Below are 23,771 nucleotides of genomic sequence, written 5' to 3'. Positions count from 1 at the left end.
GCAGTAGTTTTTTTTTTTTTTTTTTTGCTTTATTGACAGTGAGCAGTTATACATTCGTAATCCACAGACCTGTATGTACACGTTGGCGATCCTGTTTTCAGTAGCTTTCAAGTCCAGTCACTCCCACGGTTGCAATACACAGCTAAAGCGGAAGAGGAAGAAGACAACTTTTCCGACGTGACATGAAAGGGGCTCAGTACACACTATCCTGTACGTTGACATCATCTGGTTCTTCTATAACATTAAAAATATAGATGTTATTTCTCTAAATTCTATTACTTTAAACTCAGTATTAGATCTATCTGAATTAATAAGATATACTGAATATTTAAACGTGGTCACATACACAGTGTAAACAAAAGTCGTGTGGGCCCCATAGTTTTTAAAAGTTTTTAAAAAACTTTCCTCCGCTTGATTAAATTGGGTTAGATTGCAGACCCCTTAGTAAGGGGACTTGCAAAACTGCATTACAGCAGAAAATGAATAACCTCTTTTAAGCAGCTAAAATATCTATGCTAGTTACAAAAATGGCTGAGCAAAGGCTTCATGAGGCCTTAGCAAAAAAATCATATTTAACACTTGCAGTAAGGTAGAGCCACACTTGCCAACCTTGTGACTCAGTCCTCCGGGAGGACAGGTCATGTGACGGGTAGTAGAGGGCGTGGTGACGTCTTTGAACCACCATAGCTCCGCCCCCACTATAATTGAATAGCGGGAGTGATGCTTAATGACGCAATTAAGCCCTGCCCCCGAGACTCAATGCCGTGAACTTCGGCATTTTTTAGGATCCGGAAGGTTTGCCTACTCTTCCGGGAGGACTCCCCGAAATTCGGGAGCTTCCCGGTGATTCCGGAAGAGTAGGCAAGTGTAGAACCTAAACTGTTGTGATATCCATAAAGTAACCTAGTCATCGGATTATATTTATTTCTTCAAAGGAGTTGATGACATATAGGAAAGTGGAGTTAGTGCTGGGTATAATTACATGTTTGCAAGCAAGTGTGGACTAAGCCATTGGAAAGACATACTTAAGTGACACTTGTCACATAAAAAATAATAATAAAGTTGAATACTTGTAAAGGCAAGCAAAATTGTATTTCATTTTTTTTTTATCCCAATCGTAGATAATATCTGTGCCACAGAATTAGTCATACAGTAAAGTGTGCATAGCAATAAGGACCGAAGATCAGCTCCAGTCCTGTGTTGTATTAAGAGCAGTGTGAAACCCCCATCCTCTAATACAGAGTAGGGGGATTTTCTCAGTGTAATGGAGAGAAGTCAGATTTCATAAATACCGGTGGTATTTCCATTTTGTATAACGTTATGCGGCGACACATAATGTTAGCTACAGCAGACCACTGCCCACCAATGATAAATAGACCCCTTAGACTCTATGCTTTAATGGGCAGAAGTTGATGTGAATGATTAAGTATTATTATTATTATTATTATTATTAATTTTTATTTATAGGGCGCCACAAGGTGTCTGTGGCGCCGTACAGGGACAATAACGAATTACAATACAAGGTGAGACAGCACAGTACAGTAAACATAAAGCACAGTAACTCAGTAAGCTCAATGCACAGCTAGTGAGGGTGGGGGGAGTATCCGCAAATGACGTGGCCCAAAAGGAGGGCGCGGAAGACAGGGAGACCCCCAGAGGGGTGAGGAGGGCAAAGTAGCTGGAGAGCAGAGTTAGAAGTGGTGGAAACAGGAGGAGAGATGGCCCTGCTCAGAGGAGCGTACAATCTAAGTATTCTCTCTCTTACTGCGTAATATGATGGCACTATATGGCACTATTTAATCCAGAGAGCCAGAGCTCCGTAGTGTGCTCTCACTGTTCCACGCTGATCGCAGTGGAAAACGCTTGCTCTCAGCGTGCAGCCGACGTCACTGTGGTGCGCACCTGTTGAACCTCCGTTGCGATTTCTTTGAAAAAGGAGTATGAAGTTGTTTTCCAAGACAACTTCAGCGTGGAACAGTGAGAGCACACTACGGAGCTCTGGCTCTCTGGATTAAGAACGAGGAAAATACTCAACCATAGGATCCACAATCATTTGCAAGTATTGGTCTCTTTTTACTACATCGCCAGGGATCTGGTAAGAGACTTTATACCTTCATCTATACAGAATTATATGAGATCCGCTATACAGTGTTGTGGTTATTCTCTGAAACAACAACTACAGTTTCATACTGCAGTGACTTATGCTAAGTGAGAATATCTTGGTTGGTGGAGACCCCTTTTTGCGATTATATATTCAGTACAGGAGTATGTGGCTGGAACTAGCTGGATTGCACAATACGTGAATAATACAAAAACATATTTGGACTATTTTTGTAGGTGCACCTACTTTGAGATTTGTCCCATGTGGCACTGATGCAAGTTTACATGGTAACATGTGGTTTAAATTTTAATACCAATTTTATGCGACCAATTTATGTGGTTTATATATTGTTTTAATAAATCAATTTAATAATCTTTGTGTGCACAAGTACTTTTACGGCAGACTGGCTATACCATCGCAATTTTGTGGTTGTTTATATATACTTTTTTGGGGTGCAGATCCCCAGCGTTGGTACCTAGTCTGAGCAGTCTATTTTAGTACCGGATAAGATTTACATTTATTATAGAAATTACACGGCTACAATTTGCACCAGTTGATATGAGGAGTTGGGCTTAGCTTTGGAGAGCAGTGCATGTCTGAGGTTTTATTTTGCAGAGTGACATTATTAAAATGTAGTGATGGGAAATCTAGTTCATTTTGAAGATTAGTTCATTCTGATCTAGTTCACACAAAAGATTAGTTCAAAAGATCAGTTCATTTCACTCATTTGACTCAGTAGTTCATTTCACTCAGTAGTTCATTTGACTCAGTTCACTCAGTAGTTCATTTCACTCATTTGACTCAGTAGTTCATTTAGTTCAGTTAGCTCAGTTAGATCACTGGCTCTGGAACACTGCTGAGAGAAGTGATTGGAGACATAGATCTAGTCTATTACACATACTGTAGGCATATATACCACATCTCATTAGATGAGTTATAGTCCTGTTAAAATGATCAGATAAGTTTAATATGTCAGATCATTTTTAATATTTTAAAAAGGGCAATCACTTATACAAAAACTAGTAGTGACATGTTGAGCTCTGCAAAGTTAATTACATTTTCATTATTATTTCCATAATATGCATGTCATGGGCACTAGGAGTTTTGCCCAGGATTCACCAGTTGACTGTGCTTACCAGAGGGGCGGAGTTTGCACAGCGGTCCTTAATTAATTATGCGTGAACCATCGATAGCGGTGACCGCTACAGGTGCTTTTAAAGGAATCACTGGTAGGGACCATTGATTCACTAGAGAACTAGATATAAAGTTTCCAGCAGCTCCAGAATCCAGAAGTGCTTGAGACAAAAACGATTTGGTGGCAAAGGAAACAGTAACATCAAAAGCACAGATTTTAGCATCCATAGAATTTGGAGAGGACTCCAGGGACCCTAACCTTACCTCTCCAGAACTGGTTAGGGCCTGGCATTTCCCGACCTTCTAGGGCATGAGTTCAGCATGTGAGTAGAGTCAGCGCAATAGATACAGAGTCTATTCTTCACTCGTCGCTCCCTCTCTTCAGATGTTAGTTTAGAGCGTCCTACCTCCATGGGTTCTACTGGAGGTGGAAGATGACAAACTTGGGATACTGAGCGAACAGGCGCTTTGGAAGAAATTACTCTCTCGGAATCTCTCTCACGAAACCTCATGTCTACATGATGGCATAGAGAAATCAAATCGTCCAAGGAGGAAGGTAACTCTTGTGAGGTCAGTGCGTCTTTGATCTTGTCGGCAAGCCCCTGCCAGAAGGCAGCTTTCAGCGCCTCAGTGTTCCATTGGAGCTCGGAGGCAAGAATCCGAAATTGGATGACATACTGAGCTACAGACCGAGATCCTTGGCGTAGCCGGAGAATACTGGTAGCCGCAGAGATAACACGACCAGGTTCGTCAAAAATTCTTCGAAACGTAGAAATAAACATGGCACTATCCTCCAATAAGGGGTCATTTCTTTCCAACAGAGGGGAGGCCCATGCGAGAGCCTGTCCAGAAAACAAAGAGATGAGATAGGCCACTTTGGAACGATGAGTAGAAAAGTTATGTGGTTGGAGTTCAAAATGAATGGAACATTGGTTAAGAAAACCCCTACAGGTTTTGGGGTCTCCATCATACTTAGAAGGAGTAGGCAGGTGTAGCGTGGAAGCAGTAGACACCTGAGATGGCACTGGGGGAGAAGAAGGAGGTACTGGAGAGTCAACAGTAGCTGCTACATTTTGCTCAGGGATTCCTTGGGAGGCTAAAGCCTGACAACATTGGAACAACTGTTGCTGTCGAACATCTTGTTGTTCAATCCGAGTAACCAGGTACTGCAGCATCTCTTTAGCTGTTGGTTCCGATCCTGGGTCTGTCATGGCCTGATCTTACTGTCACGGGCACTAGGAGTTCTGCCCAGGATTCACCAGTTGACTGTGCTTACCAGAGGGGCGGAGTTTGCACAGCGGTCCTCTGGCAGTAGGGTGAATAGTGGAACGTATATAACAGCAGATGGAGAGAGGATGCCAATGGAATTGATGATAGTCAGTGACTTGCAGCTATACTGGTAGATGAGTCAGCGACTTGCAGCTATAGTGGAAGGCAGGTTTCAACCACGGAGAGCCGGGTGGACGTGAGCAGGTGAAGGAAGGTAATGGGAGAGTCAGTGGTCTGCGGATAGCAAGTTGTACCACTGCGAGGAGGTGAGGACTTGTCCAGGTGAGGATAAGTGGAGGAATGAATAGAGTCAATAATTGTATGAATACAATGAAAGCACAGAGGAACTTGCTCCAAACAGATATTGTCACAGATCTCAAACAGAAGTACAGCTAGGAGTCACGAATTTGGTGAAAACACTCTGTGTTTATTTGCAGAGAGGTATTAACAACAGGTAATAAGGAGCAGTGATAAATACCAGGTTCCAGCTGATGCAGAAAGTAGCATGAATGTCCAGAAACAATCAGGTAAGGACAACAGGAAATTACATCAGGATTGGACAACAGGAAAGGACATCACAGGATGGGACAACAATAACCAGCAATGTGAGCTGGGGGAAACAGGTTTAAATGGACCACACCCAGGTGCATAGAATGATTGGTGAACAGGAGGGTTAACCCCTAATGCACACAATAGCAGCACCTCTGGTGAGTGGAGGTACTGCCAATACAAAACAATAATAGGACAAAAAGGCAGGAGCTGCCATGCAAAGCAGCATGTAGAGCATAAGCTGAGGACAGATCGTGACAGATATGCAGCGTTATAGCTAATAGTCTATAGCGGGTATGGATACCGCTGCTGAGTAGAGAAGCTTGTCCTAAGCGGATATGCAAGGTAACAGTTGATAGTCAATAACAAGTAAGCATACCGCTGATGAGTAGAGAAGCTTGTCCACGAGGATATGCAGGCACAGCAGGAGCGCTGATTGGCTGAAGCGGGTATGGGAACCGCAGGTGAGCAGAGCAGGTAATCCAACAGACAGCTGAGGACACGAGCAGGATACATGAGTCAGTAGCGGGTATGAGAACCGCTGATGAGCGGGGCAGGTAATCCAACAGACAGCTGAGGACACGAGCAGGATACAGAAGTCAGAAGTGGGTATGGGATCCACCAATGAGTAGAGCAGATAATCAGCAGGAAGCTGAAGACACAAGCAGGACACAGGAGTCAGTAGCAGGTATGGGAACCACCGATGAGTAGAGCAGGTAATCAGCAGGAAACTGAAGACACAAGCAGGACACAGGAGACACCTTCAGAGACTCACAGGGACTGAGACTCAAGATCAGGCAACGATGTAATGAGCACAGGTGCCTTAAATAGGGAGAGGTGCCTGATCCACCAATTAGATTAAAAGCAAAGGTCATAAGAGTTCTTGGATGTTGCGCATGCGCAGTCCATCAAGATGGCGGACGGCCGCGGCTCAGGACAGACGCCGGCAGGAAGGCTAGAGAACCACGCACCAGCGCAGAGGCACTCACGGTCCGGTGAGTGACAATGCAAATGAAAAAGACCCAAATTCAGAGTATTATAAAGTGTCACTTTTTTGCTTTTAAAATTGAGATCAGTGCAATCAGGATATAGGGGAGATGTATCAAACCTTAGGGGGGGAATTTTTACAGCTATAAAAAGACCCCAAGTAGGCATCAAGTCACTGGGGGCGGGCCAAAATGGCACAATTCATGAAGCCCTGCCCCCTACGCCAATACCCCGCTCCAGGAACTCCCAGACGTAACCAACATAATGTTGGCAATTATGACTAATCAGCTTCTGTCATTTATCTACCAGAGTCTATAAAATGACATAAACTGATTAGTTGCTATGGGCAACGCTTCCACTTTATCTCTCTTGAAGGTTTAATACATCTCCCCTGTATATATATGGTGGAGTAAACAGAACTACAGTATATAACATGCAGCACTCAGCAGTGCACTGTGTCTTGAGCTGTCAGGGAAGAGAATGTATCCTGTGACTCATGAGCTGAATGATTGAAAAGATTTGAAAGAGTGGAAAGATTCGAAAGAGTGGAATGATTTGAAGAGTGAAATGATTTGAAGACTCGTATGAGTCACTGAGTGAAATGAACTAGATGAACTATTGAACTCCTGAGCGAGGAGAATGACTCATGACTCAGTCAGTGATCAGCTCCACAGTCTCACACAATGTCTGAGCACAGCAGTGCCACCTATGGCAGTTTAGAGGTACTGACTCATGAGTATTAAATGAGAGCTGAATAGAAACAAAAGAGCCAGTGTGAATGAGACAGTGAGTGAGGCTGCTGGAGCTGCTCTGCTTTATCTCTAACTCCTCCCACTTGTTTTAGTTCCTGGTGAACTAATCTTTGTCATAGCTGTGAACTAAATGATTTAGTTCACTTTGAAGATTAGTTCATTTGAACTAATCATTCGTGAACTACCCATCACTACTAAAATTAGAATTAAGTGATGGAGGGGAACTACCTTTAGGGGAGTACTTTGCTGTGCTCAGCAAAATCTGAGAGGTCTATATCCAAGCACATAGTCAGATGTACTCATGCCAATTTTAAAAAAAGGCCCCTCAGTCTCATAAAGAATTTAAGCCATAAAATGAGGCAAAACAGCAATATTTTAGGAGTAAAACAGAAAAGTTTAATTTTATGAATAGGATGGGTTTAAAGTGGTAGGGGGTTGGACTTTTGGGCTTTTGATGTGGCACTTTAAATTTGCAGAATAAAAACACACGATTCGGAATAAAAATATAAAAGATTAAATGGAGAGCTAAGCATTTTGATATTATGAAAGTAGAGGTGAATTAATAAAATGTTTGAGTAAAGAGGTAAAGCTTGAGTATTTTTTAAAAATCTCTAGAGTGAAGGCCTCTTGAACTGTGCAAGGCAGCGTGTTCCAAAGAGTAAGAGCCCCATATGAAGTACAGGACATTCTAGGTATGGTTAGTAGTCCTTTATCTGCTTAAAGCGAATGGGAGTCTAGTAAATCAAAAGCTATGGCCCTGATTATGTAGGACTTTGAAAGTCAATAAGCTAATCTTGAAATAGATTCACTATCTTATAGGCAGCCAGCAAAGGGAATGGAGAGCAGATGTGGACGGTTAATTAACAGCCTGGCTGCTGCATTTTGTACCTGCTGCAAGCAGTGCATTCTTGTTCTGAGAGACTCAGGTAGAGTGCATTGCAGTGGTTCAAGAATGAGGACACAAATGAATGTTTGAGTGTAGGAAGATCGTCAAATTGATTTTGAATGAAGATTTGATCATGGCTGATTAAGTATCAAGCCACAATGAAGGACAACACCAGATTCTGTGCATGATAACAGTTTGGCATCTCAGAATCCCCAAGCTTAAACCCACTTAGTTGGCCCAGCTGCAATCTTGTAATTTGATGGTGAGTTCCCATCGTGAGAACCTCTGATTTATCAGGTTTCAATATAAGGCAACTGACACTCATCCACTGCTTGAGCTCAGTCGTTGATGATTGAGGTTGGGCTCTGATTATCTAGAGACAAGTATGGGTATAGTTGAGTATCTTTGGGTTGTACTCAGCACCGGGCTATAAACCCCTTATGTATCACTAGGTATGATTATTATCCAATATAATTCGGGGAGGTGCTCCAGTACTGTTTAGGAACTTTCATACATAGAAGAGAAAAAAAGAAGGAATAGTACTGAAAGGAGCACTCTTTTTGTCAGATAATGGAATTTTTTATCATTTGTATATATTAAAATGAACAACCTTTATTAGTAAATTTAAAATTAATAAGCGAAATATTTAAAATACGAGATATGTTGCAAATTAACCTGAATATTTAATCTGTTAAAAAAGGTAGAAAACTACCACGTTGGCCTGTTGCTATGTATATCCCTCTTAATACTTGGTAGAGTATATTAATAATATGTAGTACCTCAGGGTAATTATAAACAGGGCTATGATAAACCTTGTTATTGTGAATCCACCAGGGGGCAGGCTTGTGTCCGCCTATTAAATAGACTTAGCTAGTCCACATGACTCATTATTTCCACTTTTTATTCGTTGTTATTATTATAAGGAGTAAGGAAATAACAGATCTAATGATTCATAAGTGAGAAAAGTGATCCCAGTCAGGGTATCACTACTCACTGGTTATAAGGGTAGAGGCTAATGTACTATATACATAGTCTAAAGAAAGTCCACTGGTTAGTGTGTTCACCAGCTTGGAGAACCCCTTGGTTTTAGACTGACTCTATAGATTGTTGTAAATGCACCCTAATGTCATACTATTTGGTGTGTTATAGCGCTGGACTGTCTGGTTGAATACAACGCTACCTGTTGGTGTGTAATAGCGCTGGACTAACTGGCTGTGTATACCGCTGCCTACTGGTAGAGATTCTTAAACTGCTAAACCCTATGATCCATATCATAAATGTGGATTAAATAGTGGAGAACATAGATACTCTTATTTTAAACTAATGAGGACATAGCACACAGGCTCAGCGTGAATGCCGACGCGCGTTTCTCTTATGAGCTTTAACGAGGCAACCAGACTGACGGTTCCAATTGGCTTTATAAAGGGATGTGCCCGCCCACTCTATGACGCTCATGTATAGCGTTAGATAGGGTACTTTGCATTCCCCGTTTTTGGCAAGCGTTGATAGGTTGTAGAACATCACATGATTCTGTCATGTGTTCAGAAATATAGTGTGTTGATGTTATCGTTTCACAAGGGAGGGCCTGTCCTGAATCAAGACATGTGATTGGTCCCCTGCTGTATCGATGGTAACACACTTCTAATAGTGTTCTGACATATTCACAACGTAAGTATATATCTTCCACCTCACCAACAGTATATAGAAGATGACTGCATAAAATAGGATAAATAAACTTAATCACTCATTAGCGCGCCCTCTTCATATTGTTCCATTGATATTGTAGTTATAAATTCTACATTTAACTATTACTTTATGTAGCCTAATGTTGTTATATTTGAAAATATAGAGTTTATAAGCAATGTTGATATGTTAGGTATATATTAGGTGATATAGATCATAGTTCCCTCCTGCTAATTTCCATACATTTTAATAAAATGTTTTCTTAATAAAAATATATATACCTTGTGACAGCTTTATATGACAAGTAACTATGTATTGGTGATTGATGAAATGTTTGTCATTCATTAGTATACCGTCTTTAAATAGGATATAATGGTAGTTTTTCTTTTACCTAGTTATTGTTAAAATGATCAAATGGTATTATAAGTGTATAAATTCTGGGCGTTATTGTATATCTGATATGTATAGTATTTACTCTGGATCATGATTCACTCAAAGTAGTTGGAGTAAATTGCTTACTACCTTTAGTAGTATCTAATTATATATTCAATAAAACATCTCTATTCCTTAGTATGGGCCCAAACCCATATTGTTAGTAATCTTCGTTTATATTAGACCGCACTGATGCCGGTCCTCAAGAGTGATTTCAATGTGCATCAACCTGAGACTGGGAGCTGACTCTCAGTATCATTATATAGTGTATCTGTGGATCCGTGAATCATTATAATATTGTAAATCATATATTTAAGTTTCAATTTCCTAATTACTTGTGAAAATCATCTATTTATTCAGATAAATATATCCTCTTTATTTTATAGTGATGATGTGACAATAGTGATTAGAGATGTGAGTGACTGTAAATTTTTTAAAAAATTAAGACGTGATGTGATAATAAGTTAATTAGGGTAAGCTTTCAATGCTTACTTATTAATAATTGTGCTTAGGGTCTATAATAACCATTGTGTAGTGTATCTTATTGTAGGGTATTAGGTGATACTGAATGCCAGTTTAGTCCCAGTTAGTTCGGATTTCATTAGGAGTTTAGTGCATACATATTGTGTATATATTTAATGTGAGATTCTATATTGTCATATGATCAATGTTATACATTGGTCTAAACTGATCTAATTCAGATCAAATTACTCCCAATAGTTCAAGAGAACACCATATAATTACTGTTGTCATTAAGGCTTTTAGGGGTGAGACTTCCCATTAAAAAGATTTTTTTGGTCTCATGTTTTAAAAGCTCAGTTTTAATATCCCCTCCCCTTAGACCTAACGTTATCTGTTCCATCGCATACGCTTTGAGATATTTGGGATCATTATCATGATGGATCAGAAAATGTTTTGCCACTGTGGTAAGTGGTTTCATATTTGTTTTGTCCCTATTGGCATTGCGTATATTCCCTGCATGTTCCAGAATTCTTTTCTTTAGCGGTCTGGTGGTCATTCCTATATAGTTAAGTTGGCAGGGGCAAGTTAAACAGTATATTGTATTAGGAGTATTACAGTTGAGAAACTGATCTATGACCCATTTTCGTTGGAATTTGTCTATATACTCTTTTGTTGGAGTTGCATATTGACATGCTTTGCATATTCCACATCGGAAAAAGCCATTTGGCCTAGTTGACAACTGTTTGCAGGATGACTGAAGTGAACTATGTACAAGTTGGTCCTTAAGATTTCTGGAACGTCTCCACGTAATTTGTACCCTATTTTGTAGGGTTTGACTAAGGTCCTCGTCCGTCATGAGAACATGCCAATGTTTCTGAAAAATAGATAAAATATCTTTCCATTCTGTACAGTAAGTACCTATCATTCTGGTGTCATCATATTTATTTTTCTTATTATTGGAAGAAGGATATAAAAGAGACTCTCTATCTCTCATCCTAACATCCTGTTCTGCTTGTCTGATGATATTTCTACTGTAGCCACGATCAAGAAATCTCTGTTTTACTTCATTAGCTCGTTTTATAAATGTTGCTTCATCCGAGCAGTTCCTCTTCACTCTTAATAATTCCCCCTTTGGAACCCCTTTGATGACTGGGGGGAAATGTGAGCTTGTAAAATGAAGAAGACTGTTCGTGGCTGTTTTTTTACGATATATATCAGTATTGAGTCTACCGTCTGAGGTTTTTGTGATCGTCAGGTCCAAAAAATTAATCGTGGTTTCATTAATTTCAGAGGTTAATTTAAGGTTTATATCATTAGTGTTTAATATTGTTACAAATTCATGAAATAGTGAATCCTGATCATCCCATAGTACTAACACGTCATCTATATACCGTAGCCACAAGCTTATGTGGTTCGTATATTTTTCGTATTGAGAATTGAATACATATTCCCTCTCCCACCATCCTAGGAAGAGGTTGGCATACGTAGGGGCACATGCCGTCCCCATTGCTGTCCCGCGTATCTGTAAGAAGAATTTATCTTCAAATATGAAATAATTTTTGGTCAAAATGAATTGTAGTAGTTGTATGAGGAAATCATTAATGCTACTTTGTTTTTCCATATTAAGAAAGTATCTTACAGCATTGATACCTTGATGATGAGGTATATTGCTATATAGAGATTCCACATCCAGGGACGCCAACTTCGTGGAGTTGTTAATTGACACATTGTTTAATTTGACTAAAACGTCCAATGTGTCTTTTACATATGAGTTTAAACTTATTACATGTTTGCGTAGCTGAAGATCTAGGTATCTGCTCGCTTTCTCAGTAAGACATCCTACCCCCGACACTATGGGTCTTCCCGGGGGGTTGGACTCATTTTTATGCACTTTGGGGATCAAGTATATTGTGGCTATTTTAGGGTTGTGTACCTCAAGATATTCATAGTCTCCTTTCGTTATTGTTCCCCCTTTATATGCTTCCAAAATTAATTTTTTGTATATTGCTAAGTAATTAGCTGTGGGGTTAAAGATAATGCGTTTATAACAATTAGTGTCATTCAGTTGTTTGTGCATTTCCTTCAAATATAGTTCCCTAGGCCATAACACTATATTCCCACCTTTGTCTGAGGGTTTGATGATGGTATCCTCCCAAGTTTGTATCTCTTTCAATGCTTTCCTTTCTGTTGTAGACATATTATTTCCTCTTATTTTTGTTTGAAAAGATTTGTGATATAATTTATCCAGATCTTTGGAGACTAAGTCCCTATAGACTTTAATTTGGGGACATATAGTTGTATCTGGCCAAAAAGTTGATTTCTTTTTAAATTTAGGACGTGTATCCTCTGTACTTAAGGGTTGATTATTTGTATCTAGTTCTTCCAGTATCTGCAGTGCATTCTGTTCTGCTACAGTACCAAATAAACTTGTCGATGTTGTATCAAGTTCATGGGATTCATGGGTAGAAGCGATGTTAGATTTGTTCGAATAAAACTTTTTAAGTAATAGTTTTCTCGAGAAGAGCATTAAGTCCTTCTCCCACGCAAATCTGTCAAATTTGTGGGTGGGGGAGAACGAAAGACCTTTGCTTAGAAGTTGAGTATGAGTTGTACTTAATTCTCGGTCTGTTAAATTAATAATTCTTAATTGATCTTCTAAAATTTGGTTCTTTGATAGTTCCTCCGTAGTGGGTAGGGAACATCCTGCTCCTCCATATTTTTCCGTTTTCTTTCTGTATTTCTTCCCCCCCCTGCGTGTTTGTCTTTTTTTGACTTGTTTCCTCCCTCCCGATATTTTGGGCGTTGTTCTAAAAAATCCCTTCTATAGTGAGAATCCTCTCTTGAAGACATAGATGGGTCAGTTGTTTCTCCCTCTGAGGAGTCAATTTCGGACATGCTCGTAAAGGAGACAGATTTATTTGGTGGTTTTCGTTGATACCATTTGAAAACAGTGTTATTGAGATAATCATTACGATCTCTCGTGAGTTTTGTACGTTTTTTATCCATCACTGTTTTCTCAAATTGGTCCAGCTCCTTCTTAAATTTCTCGTACGCCTTTTGAAAGGTGTCCAGATTCTCAAATTGTTTAAGTTTGTCACCCAATATATTGATCTCTTTTGTGTATTGTTCCAATAATAAACTATCATGTCTTATTAAGATTTGGATCAAATCATGAGAACATTTGGTTAACACCGCTTCCCATTCCCTTTTAAGGTCATTATTAAATAATTCAAAGGCTGGGTATAGTTTGGGTCTTAGTCCCCTAGGGACCATGCTTTGTTTTGTATATGTATTGAACATTGTTTTGTTCCAAACTGTTTTGGTTTGTTTGAACATAATATTTTTTAAAGTAGACAGATCTTGTACCCAGTCCTCATTTGTGTTGTTGTCCCTTATACTAGAGCCAAATAACAACTCCATATCCTCATTAGCTTTCCATTTCTCTTGTCGTGTAACTAGATCGTTGCTAATACTGAAAACCGCCATCTTAAGTCACTATTGTTAATAAATATTTTTTATAAACTTTATATTGTAATATTGATTATCTGAAAAGCCTGTGCTTGAGTCAAATAGCAGTGTGCCTCTATGCACACTAATACATGGAAGTAGGTTTGGGTTGTACTCAGCACCGGGCTATAAACCCCTTATGTATCACTAGGTATGATTATTATCCAATATAATTCGGGGAGGTGCTCCAGTACTGTTTAGGAACTTTCATACATAGAAGAGAAAAAAAGAAGGAATAGTACTGAAAGGAGCACTCTTTTTGTCAGATAATGGAATTTTTTATCATTTGTATATATTAAAATGAACAACCTTTATTAGTAAATTTAAAATTAATAAGCGAAATATTTAAAATACGAGATATGTTGCAAATTAACCTGAATATTTAATCTGTTAAAAAAGGTAGAAAACTACCACGTTGGCCTGTTGCTATGTATATCCCTCTTAATACTTGGTAGAGTATATTAATAATATGTAGTACCTCAGGGTAATTATAAACAGGGCTATGATAAACCTTGTTATTGTGAATCCACCAGGGGGCAGGCTTGTGTCCGCCTATTAAATAGACTTAGCTAGTCCACATGACTCATTATTTCCACTTTTTATTCGTTGTTATTATTATAAGGAGTAAGGAAATAACAGATCTAATGATTCATAAGTGAGAAAAGTGATCCCAGTCAGGGTATCACTACTCACTGGTTATAAGGGTAGAGGCTAATGTACTATATACATAGTCTAAAGAAAGTCCACTGGTTAGTGTGTTCACCAGCTTGGAGAACCCCTTGGTTTTAGACTGACTCTATAGATTGTTGTAAATGCACCCTAATGTCATACTATTTGGTGTGTTATAGCGCTGGACTGTCTGGTTGAATACAACGCTACCTGTTGGTGTGTAATAGCGCTGGACTAACTGGCTGTGTATACCGCTGCCTACTGGTAGAGATTCTTAAACTGCTAAACCCTATGATCCATATCATAAATGTGGATTAAATAGTGGAGAACATAGATACTCTTATTTTAAACTAATGAGGACATAGCACACAGGCTCAGCGTGAACGCCGACGCGCGTTTCGCTTATGAGCTTTAACGAGGCAACCAGACTGACGGTTCCAATTGGCTTTATAAAGGGATGTGCCCGCCCACTCTATGACGCTCATGTATAGCGTTAGATAGGGTACTTTGCATTCCCCGTTTTTGGCAAGCGTTGATAGGTTGTAGAACATCACATGATTCTGTCATGTGTTCAGAAATATAGTGTGTTGATGTTATCGTTTCACAAGGGAGGGCCTGTCCTGAATCAAGACATGTGATTGGTCCCCTGCTGTATCGATGGTAACACACTTCTAATAGTGTTCTGACATATTCACAACGTAAGTATATATCTTCCACCTCACCAACAGTATATAGAAGATGACTGCATAAAATAGGATAAATAAACTTAATCACTCATTAGCGCGCCCTCTTCATATTGTTCCATTGATATTGTAGTTATAAATTCTACATTTAACTATTACTTTATGTAGCCTAATGTTGTTATATTTGAAAATATAGAGTTTATAAGCAATGTTGATATGTTAGGTATATATTAGGTGATATAGATCATAGTTCCCTCCTGCTAATTTCCATACATTTTAATAAAATGTTTTCTTAATAAAAATATATATACCTTGTGACAGCTTTATATGACAAGTAACTATGTATTGGTGATTGATGAAATGTTTGTCATTCATTAGTATACCGTCTTTAAATAGGATATAATGGTAGTTTTTCTTTTACCTAGTTATTGTTAAAATGATCAAATGGTATTATAAGTGTATAAATTCTGGGCGTTATTGTATATCTGATATGTATAGTATTTACTCTGGATCATGATTCACTCAAAGTAGTTGGAGTAAATTGCTTACTACCTTTAGTAGTATCTAATTATATATTCAATAAAACATCTCTATTCCTTAGTATGGGCCCAAACCCATATTGTTAGTAATCTTCGTTTATATTAGACCGCACTGATGCCGGTCCTCAAGAGTGATTTCAATGTGCATCAACCTGAGACTGGGAGCTGACTCTCAGTATCATTATATAGTGTATCTGTGGATCCGTGAATCATTATAATATTGTAAATCATATATTTAAGTTTCAATTTCCTAATTACTTGTGAAAATCATCTATTTATTCAGATAAATATATCCTCTTTATTTTATAGTGATGATGTGACAATAGTGATTAGAGATGTGAGTGACTGTAAATTTTTTAAAAAATTAAGACGTGATGTGATAATAAGTTAATTAGGGTAAGCTTTCAATGCTTACTTATTAATAATTGTGCTTAGGGTCTATAATAACCATTGTGTAGTGTATCTTATTGTAGGGTATTAGGTGATACTGAATGCCAGTTTAGTCCCAGTTAGTTCGGATTTCATTAGGAGTTTAGTGCATACATATTGTGTATATATTTAATGTGAGATTCTATATTGTCATATGATCAATGTTATACATTGGTCTAAACTGATCTAATTCAGATCAAATTACTCCCAATAGTTCAAGAGAACACCATATAATTACTGTTGTCATTAAGGCCTTTAGGGGTGAGACTTCCCATTAAAAAGATTTTTTTGGTCTCATGTTTTAAAAGCTCAGTTTTAATATCCCCTCCCCTTAGACCTAACGTTATCTGTTCCATCGCATACGCTTTGAGATATTTGGGATCATTATCATGATGGATCAGAAAATGTTTTGCCACTGTGGTAAGTGGTTTCATATTTGTTTTGTCCCTATTGGCATTGCGTATATTCCCTGCATGTTCCAGAATTCTTTTCTTTAGCGGTCTGGTGGTCATTCCTATATAGTTAAGTTGGCAGGGGCAAGTTAAACAGTATATTGTATTAGGAGTATTACAGTTGAGAAACTGATCTATGACCCATTTTCGTTGGAATTTGTCTATATACTCTTTTGTTGGAGTTGCATATTGACATGCTTTGCATATTCCACATCGGAAAAAGCCATTTGGCCTAGTTGACAACTGTTTGCAGGATGACTGAAGTGAACTATGTACAAGTTGGTCCTTAAGATTTCTGGAACGTCTCCACGTAATTTGTACCCTATTTTGTAGGGTTTGACTAAGGTCCTCGTCCGTCATGAGAACATGCCAATGTTTCTGAAAAATAGATAAAATATCTTTCCATTCTGTACAGTAAGTACCTATCATTCTGGTGTCATCATATTTATTTTTCTTATTATTGGAAGAAGGATATAAAAGAGACTCTCTATCTCTCATCCTAACATCCTGTTCTGCTTGTCTGATGATATTTCTACTGTAGCCACGATCAAGAAATCTCTGTTTTACTTCATTAGCTCGTTTTATAAATGTTGCTTCATCCGAGCAGTTCCTCTTCACTCTTAATAATTCCCCCTTTGGAACCCCTTTGATGACTGGGGGGAAATGTGAGCTTGTAAAATGAAGAAGACTGTTCGTGGCTGTTTTTTTACGATATATATCAGTATTGAGTCTACCGTCTGAGGTTTTTGTGATCGTCAGGTCCAAAAAATTAATCGTGGTTTCATTAATTTCAGAGGTTAATTTAAGGTTTATATCATTAGTGTTTAATATTGTTACAAATTCATGAAATAGTGAATCCTGATCATCCCATAGTACTAACACGTCATCTATATACCGTAGCCACAAGCTTATGTGGTTCGTATATTTTTCGTATTGAGAATTGAATACATATTCCCTCTCCCACCATCCTAGGAAGAGGTTGGCATACGTAGGGGCACATGCCGTCCCCATTGCTGTCCCGCGTATCTGTAAGAAGAATTTATCTTCAAATATGAAATAATTTTTGGTCAAAATGAATTGTAGTAGTTGTATGAGGAAATCATTAATGCTACTTTGTTTTTCCATATTAAGAAAGTATCTTACAGCATTGATACCTTGATGATGAGGTATATTGCTATATAGAGATTCCACATCCAGGGACGCCAACTTCGTGGAGTTGTTAATTGACACATTGTTTAATTTGACTAAAACGTCCAATGTGTCTTTTACATATGAGTTTAAACTTATTACATGTTTGCGTAGCTGAAGATCTAGGTATCTGCTCGCTTTCTCAGTAAGACATCCTACCCCCGACACTATGGGTCTTCCCGGGGGGTTGGACTCATTTTTATGCACTTTGGGGATCAAGTATATTGTGGCTATTTTAGGGTTGTGTACCTCAAGATATTCATAGTCTCCTTTCGTTATTGTTCCCCCTTTATATGCTTCCAAAATTAATTTTTTGTATATTGCTAAGTAATTAGCTGTGGGGTTAAAGATAATGCGTTTATAACAATTAGTGTCATTCAGTTGTTTGTGCATTTCCTTCAAATATAGTTCCCTAGGCCATAACACTATATTCCCACCTTTGTCTGAGGGTTTGATGATGGTATCCTCCCAAGTTTGTATCTCTTTCAATGCTTTCCTTTCTGTTGTAGACATATTATTTCCTCTTATTTTTGTTTGAAAAGATTTGTGATATAATTTATCCAGATCTTTGGAGACTAAGTCCCTATAGACTTTAATTTGGGGACATATAGTTGTATCTGGCCAAAAAGTTGATTTCTTTTTAAATTTAGGACGTGTATCCTCTGTACTTAAGGGTTGATTATTTGTATCTAGTTCTTCCAGTATCTGCAGTGCATTCTGTTCTGCTACAGTACCAAATAAACTTGTCGATGTTGTATCAAGTTCATGGGATTCATGGGTAGAAGCGATGTTAGATTTGTTCGAATAAAACTTTTTAAGTAATAGTTTTCTCGAGAAGAGCATTAAGTCCTTCTCCCACGCAAATCTGTCAAATTTGTGGGTGGGGGAGAACGAAAGACCTTTGCTTAGAAGTTGAGTATGAGTTGTACTTAATTCTCGGTCTGTTAAATTAATAATTCTTAATTGATCTTCTAAAATTTGGTTCTTTGATAGTTCCTCCGTAGTGGGTAGGGAACATCCTGCTCCTCCATATTTTTCCGTTTTCTTTCTGTATTTCTTCCCCCCCCTGCGTGTTTGTCTTTTTTTGACTTGTTTCCTCCCTCCCGATATTTTGGGCGTTGTTCTAAAAAATCCCTTCTATAGTGAGAATCCTCTCTTGAAGACATAGATGGGTCAGTTGTTTCTCCCTCTGAGGAGTCAATTTCGGACATGCTCGTAAAGGAGACAGATTTATTTGGTGGTTTTCGTTGATACCATTTGAAAACAGTGTTATTGAGATAATCATTACGATCTCTCGTGAGTTTTGTACGTTTTTTATCCATCACTGTTTTCTCAAATTGGTCCAGCTCCTTCTTAAATTTCTCGTACGCCTTTTGAAAGGTGTCCAGATTCTCAAATTGTTTAAGTTTGTCACCCAATATATTGATCTCTTTTGTGTATTGTTCCAATAATAAACTATCATGTCTTATTAAGATTTGGATCAAATCATGAGAACATTTGGTTAACACCGCTTCCCATTCCCTTTTAAGGTCATTATTAAATAATTCAAAGGCTGGGTATAGTTTGGGTCTTAGTCCCCTAGGGACCATGCTTTGTTTTGTATATGTATTGAACATTGTTTTGTTCCAAACTGTTTTGGTTTGTTTGAACATAATATTTTTTAAAGTAGACAGATCTTGTACCCAGTCCTCATTTGTGTTGTTGTCCCTTATACTAGAGCCAAATAACAACTCCATATCCTCATTAGCTTTCCATTTCTCTTGTCGTGTAACTAGATCGTTGCTAATACTGAAAACCGCCATCTTAAGTCACTATTGTTAATAAATATTTTTTATAAACTTTATATTGTAATATTGATTATCTGAAAAGCCTGTGCTTGAGTCAAATAGCAGTGTGCCTCTATGCACACTAATACATGGAAGTAGGTTTGGGTTGTACTCAGCACCGGGCTATAAACCCCTTATGTATCACTAGGTATGATTATTATCCAATATAATTCGGGGAGGTGCTCCAGTACTGTTTAGGAACTTTCATACATAGAAGAGAAAAAAAGAAGGAATAGTACTGAAAGGAGCACTCTTTTTGTCAGATAATGGAATGTATTATAAACAGGGCTATGATAATTACCCTGAGGTACTACATATTATTAATATACTCTACCAAGTATTAAGAGGGATATACATAGCAACAGGCCAACGTGGTAGTTTTCTACCTTTTTTAACAGATTAAATATTCAGGTTAATTTGCAACATATCTCGTATTTTAAATATTTCGCTTATTAATTTTAAATTTACTAATAAAGGTTGTTCATTTTAATATATACAAATGATAAAAAATTCCATTATCTGACAAAAAGAGTGCTCCTTTCAGTACTATTCCTTCTTTTTTTCTCTTCTATGTATGAAAGTTCCTAAACAGTACTGGAGCACCTCCCCGAATTATATTGGATAATAATCATACCTAGTGATACATAAGGGGTTTATAGCCCGGTGCTGAGTACAACCCAAACCTACTTCCATGTATTAGTGTGCATAGAGGCACACTGCTATTTGACTCAAGCACAGGCTTTTCAGATAATCAATATTACAATATAAAGTTTATAAAAAATATTTATTAACAATAGTGACTTAAGATGGCGGTTTTCAGTATTAGCAACGATCTAGTTACACGACAAGAGAAATGGAAAGCTAATGAGGATATGGAGTTGTTATTTGGCTCTAGTATAAGGGACAACAACACAAATGAGGACTGGGTACAAGATCTGTCTACTTTAAAAAATATTATGTTCAAACAAACCAAAACAGTTTGGAACAAAACAATGTTCAATACATATACAAAACAAAGCATGGTCCCTAGGGGACTAAGACCCAAACTATACCCAGCCTTTGAATTATTTAATAATGACCTTAAAAGGGAATGGGAAGCGGTGTTAACCAAATGTTCTCATGATTTGATCCAAATCTTAATAAGACATGATAGTTTATTATTGGAACAATACACAAAAGAGATCAATATATTGGGTGACAAACTTAAACAATTTGAGAATCTGGACACCTTTCAAAAGGCGTACGAGAAATTTAAGAAGGAGCTGGACCAATTTGAGAAAACAGTGATGGATAAAAAACGTACAAAACTCACGAGAGATCGTAATGATTATCTCAATAACACTGTTTTCAAATGGTATCAACGAAAACCACCAAATAAATCTGTCTCCTTTACGAGCATGTCCGAAATTGACTCCTCAGAGGGAGAAACAACTGACCCATCTATGTCTTCAAGAGAGGATTCTCACTATAGAAGGGATTTTTTAGAACAACGCCCAAAATATCGGGAGGGAGGAAACAAGTCAAAAAAAGACAAACACGCAGGGGGGGGAAGAAATACAGAAAGAAAACGGAAAAATATGGAGGAGCAGGATGTTCCCTACCCACTACGGAGGAACTATCAAAGAACCAAATTTTAGAAGATCAATTAAGAATTATTAATTTAACAGACCGAGAATTAAGTACAACTCATACTCAACTTCTAAGCAAAGGTCTTTCGTTCTCCCCCACCCACAAATTTGACAGATTTGCGTGGGAGAAGGACTTAATGCTCTTCTCGAGAAAACTATTACTTAAAAAGTTTTATTCGAACAAATCTAACATCGCTTCTACCCATGAATCCCATGAACTTGATACAACATCGACAAGTTTATTTGGTACTGTAGCAGAACAGAATGCACTGCAGATACTGGAAGAACTAGATACAAATAATCAACCCTTAAGTACAGAGGATACACGTCCTAAATTTAAAAAGAAATCAACTTTTTGGCCAGATACAACTATATGTCCCCAAATTAAAGTCTATAGGGACTTAGTCTCCAAAGATCTGGATAAATTATATCACAAATCTTTTCAAACAAAAATAAGAGGAAATAATATGTCTACAACAGAAAGGAAAGCATTGAAAGAGATACAAACTTGGGAGGATACCATCATCAAACCCTCAGACAAAGGTGGGAATATAGTGTTATGGCCTAGGGAACTATATTTGAAGGAAATGCACAAACAACTGAATGACACTAATTGTTATAAACGCATTATCTTTAACCCCACAGCTAATTACTTAGCAATATACAAAAAATTAATTTTGGAAGCATATAAAGGGGGAACAATAACGAAAGGAGACTATGAATATCTTGAGGTACACAACCCTAAAATAGCCACAATATACTTGATCCCCAAAGTGCATAAAAATGAGTCCAACCCCCCGGGAAGACCCATAGTGTCGGGGGTAGGATGTCTTACTGAGAAAGCGAGCAGATACCTAGATCTTCAGCTACGCAAACATGTAATAAGTTTAAACTCATATGTAAAAGACACATTGGACGTTTTAGTCAAATTAAACAATGTGTCAATTAACAACTCCACGAAGTTGGCGTCCCTGGATGTGGAATCTCTATATAGCAATATACCTCATCATCAAGGTATCAATGCTGTAAGATACTTTCTTAATATGGAAAAACAAAGTAGCATTAATGATTTCCTCATACAACTACTACAATTCATTTTGACCAAAAATTATTTCATATTTGAAGATAAATTCTTCTTACAGATACGCGGGACAGCAATGGGGACGGCATGTGCCCCTACGTATGCCAACCTCTTCCTAGGATGGTGGGAGAGGGAATATGTATTCAATTCTCAATACGAAAAATATACGAACCACATAAGCTTGTGGCTACGGTATATAGATGACGTGTTAGTACTATGGGATGATCAGGATTCACTATTTCATGAATTTGTAACAATATTAAACACTAATGATATAAACCTTAAATTAACCTCTGAAATTAATGAAACCACGATTAATTTTTTGGACCTGACGATCACAAAAACCTCAGACGGTAGACTCAATACTGATATATATCGTAAAAAAACAGCCACGAACAGTCTTCTTCATTTTACAAGCTCACATTTCCCCCCAGTCATCAAAGGGGTTCCAAAGGGGGAATTATTAAGAGTGAAGAGGAACTGCTCGGATGAAGCAACATTTATAAAACGAGCTAATGAAGTAAAACAGAGATTTCTTGATCGTGGCTACAGTAGAAATATCATCAGACAAGCAGAACAGGATGTTAGGATGAGAGATAGAGAGTCTCTTTTATATCCTTCTTCCAATAATAAGAAAAATAAATATGATGACACCAGAATGATAGGTACTTACTGTACAGAATGGAAAGATATTTTATCTATTTTTCAGAAACATTGGCATGTTCTCATGACGGACGAGGACCTTAGTCAAACCCTACAAAATAGGGTACAAATTACGTGGAGACGTTCCAGAAATCTTAAGGACCAACTTGTACATAGTTCACTTCAGTCATCCTGCAAACAGTTGTCAACTAGGCCAAATGGCTTTTTCCGATGTGGAATATGCAAAGCATGTCAATATGCAACTCCAACAAAAGAGTATATAGACAAATTCCAACGAAAATGGGTCATAGATCAGTTTCTCAACTGTAATACTCCTAATACAATATACTGTTTAACTTGCCCCTGCCAACTTAACTATATAGGAATGACCACCAGACCGCTAAAGAAAAGAATTCTGGAACATGCAGGGAATATACGCAATGCCAATAGGGACAAAACAAATATGAAACCACTTACCACAGTGGCAAAACATTTTCTGATCCATCATGATAATGATCCCAAATATCTCAAAGCGTATGCGATGGAACAGATAACGTTAGGTCTAAGGGGAGGGGATATTAAAACTGAGCTTTTAAAACATGAGACCAAAAAAATCTTTTTAATGGGAAGTCTCACCCCTAAAGGCCTTAATGACAACAGTAATTATATGGTGTTCTCTTGAACTATTGGGAGTAATTTGATCTGAATTAGATCAGTTTAGACCAATGTATAACATTGATCATATGACAATATAGAATCTCACATTAAATATATACACAATATGTATGCACTAAACTCCTAATGAAATCCGAACTAACTGGGACTAAACTGGCATTCAGTATCACCTAATACCCTACAATAAGATACACTAC

The 23,771-nt window shown here is 37.8% G+C and overlaps 1 long non-coding RNA gene across 3 annotated transcripts in view; it reads left to right on the top strand.

The window, feature by feature from the left end:
* The first annotated feature begins 14 nt into the window (after positions 1 to 14).
* Positions 15 to 23,771, top strand: part of LOC142158602 (uncharacterized) — a 46,060-nt gene continuing 22,303 nt past the window's right edge. Inside the window, exon 1 of one of the 3 annotated variants that reach the window (XR_012692801.1) lies at positions 15 to 210. This is a non-coding gene — a long non-coding RNA (uncharacterized LOC142158602). Of the gene's footprint in view, positions 211 to 1,858; positions 2,389 to 23,771 lie in introns of those variants that run through there. The other 2 variants (XR_012692800.1, XR_012692802.1) reach the window with 2 other exon arrangements.

Source organism: Mixophyes fleayi, chromosome 5 (assembly GCF_038048845.1).
Source record: "Mixophyes fleayi isolate aMixFle1 chromosome 5, aMixFle1.hap1, whole genome shotgun sequence".
Classification (NCBI taxonomy): domain Eukaryota; kingdom Metazoa; phylum Chordata; class Amphibia; order Anura; family Limnodynastidae; genus Mixophyes; species Mixophyes fleayi.
The sequence above is the reverse complement of the archived record's forward strand: the minus strand, read 5'-3'. Positions and strand labels throughout refer to the sequence as shown.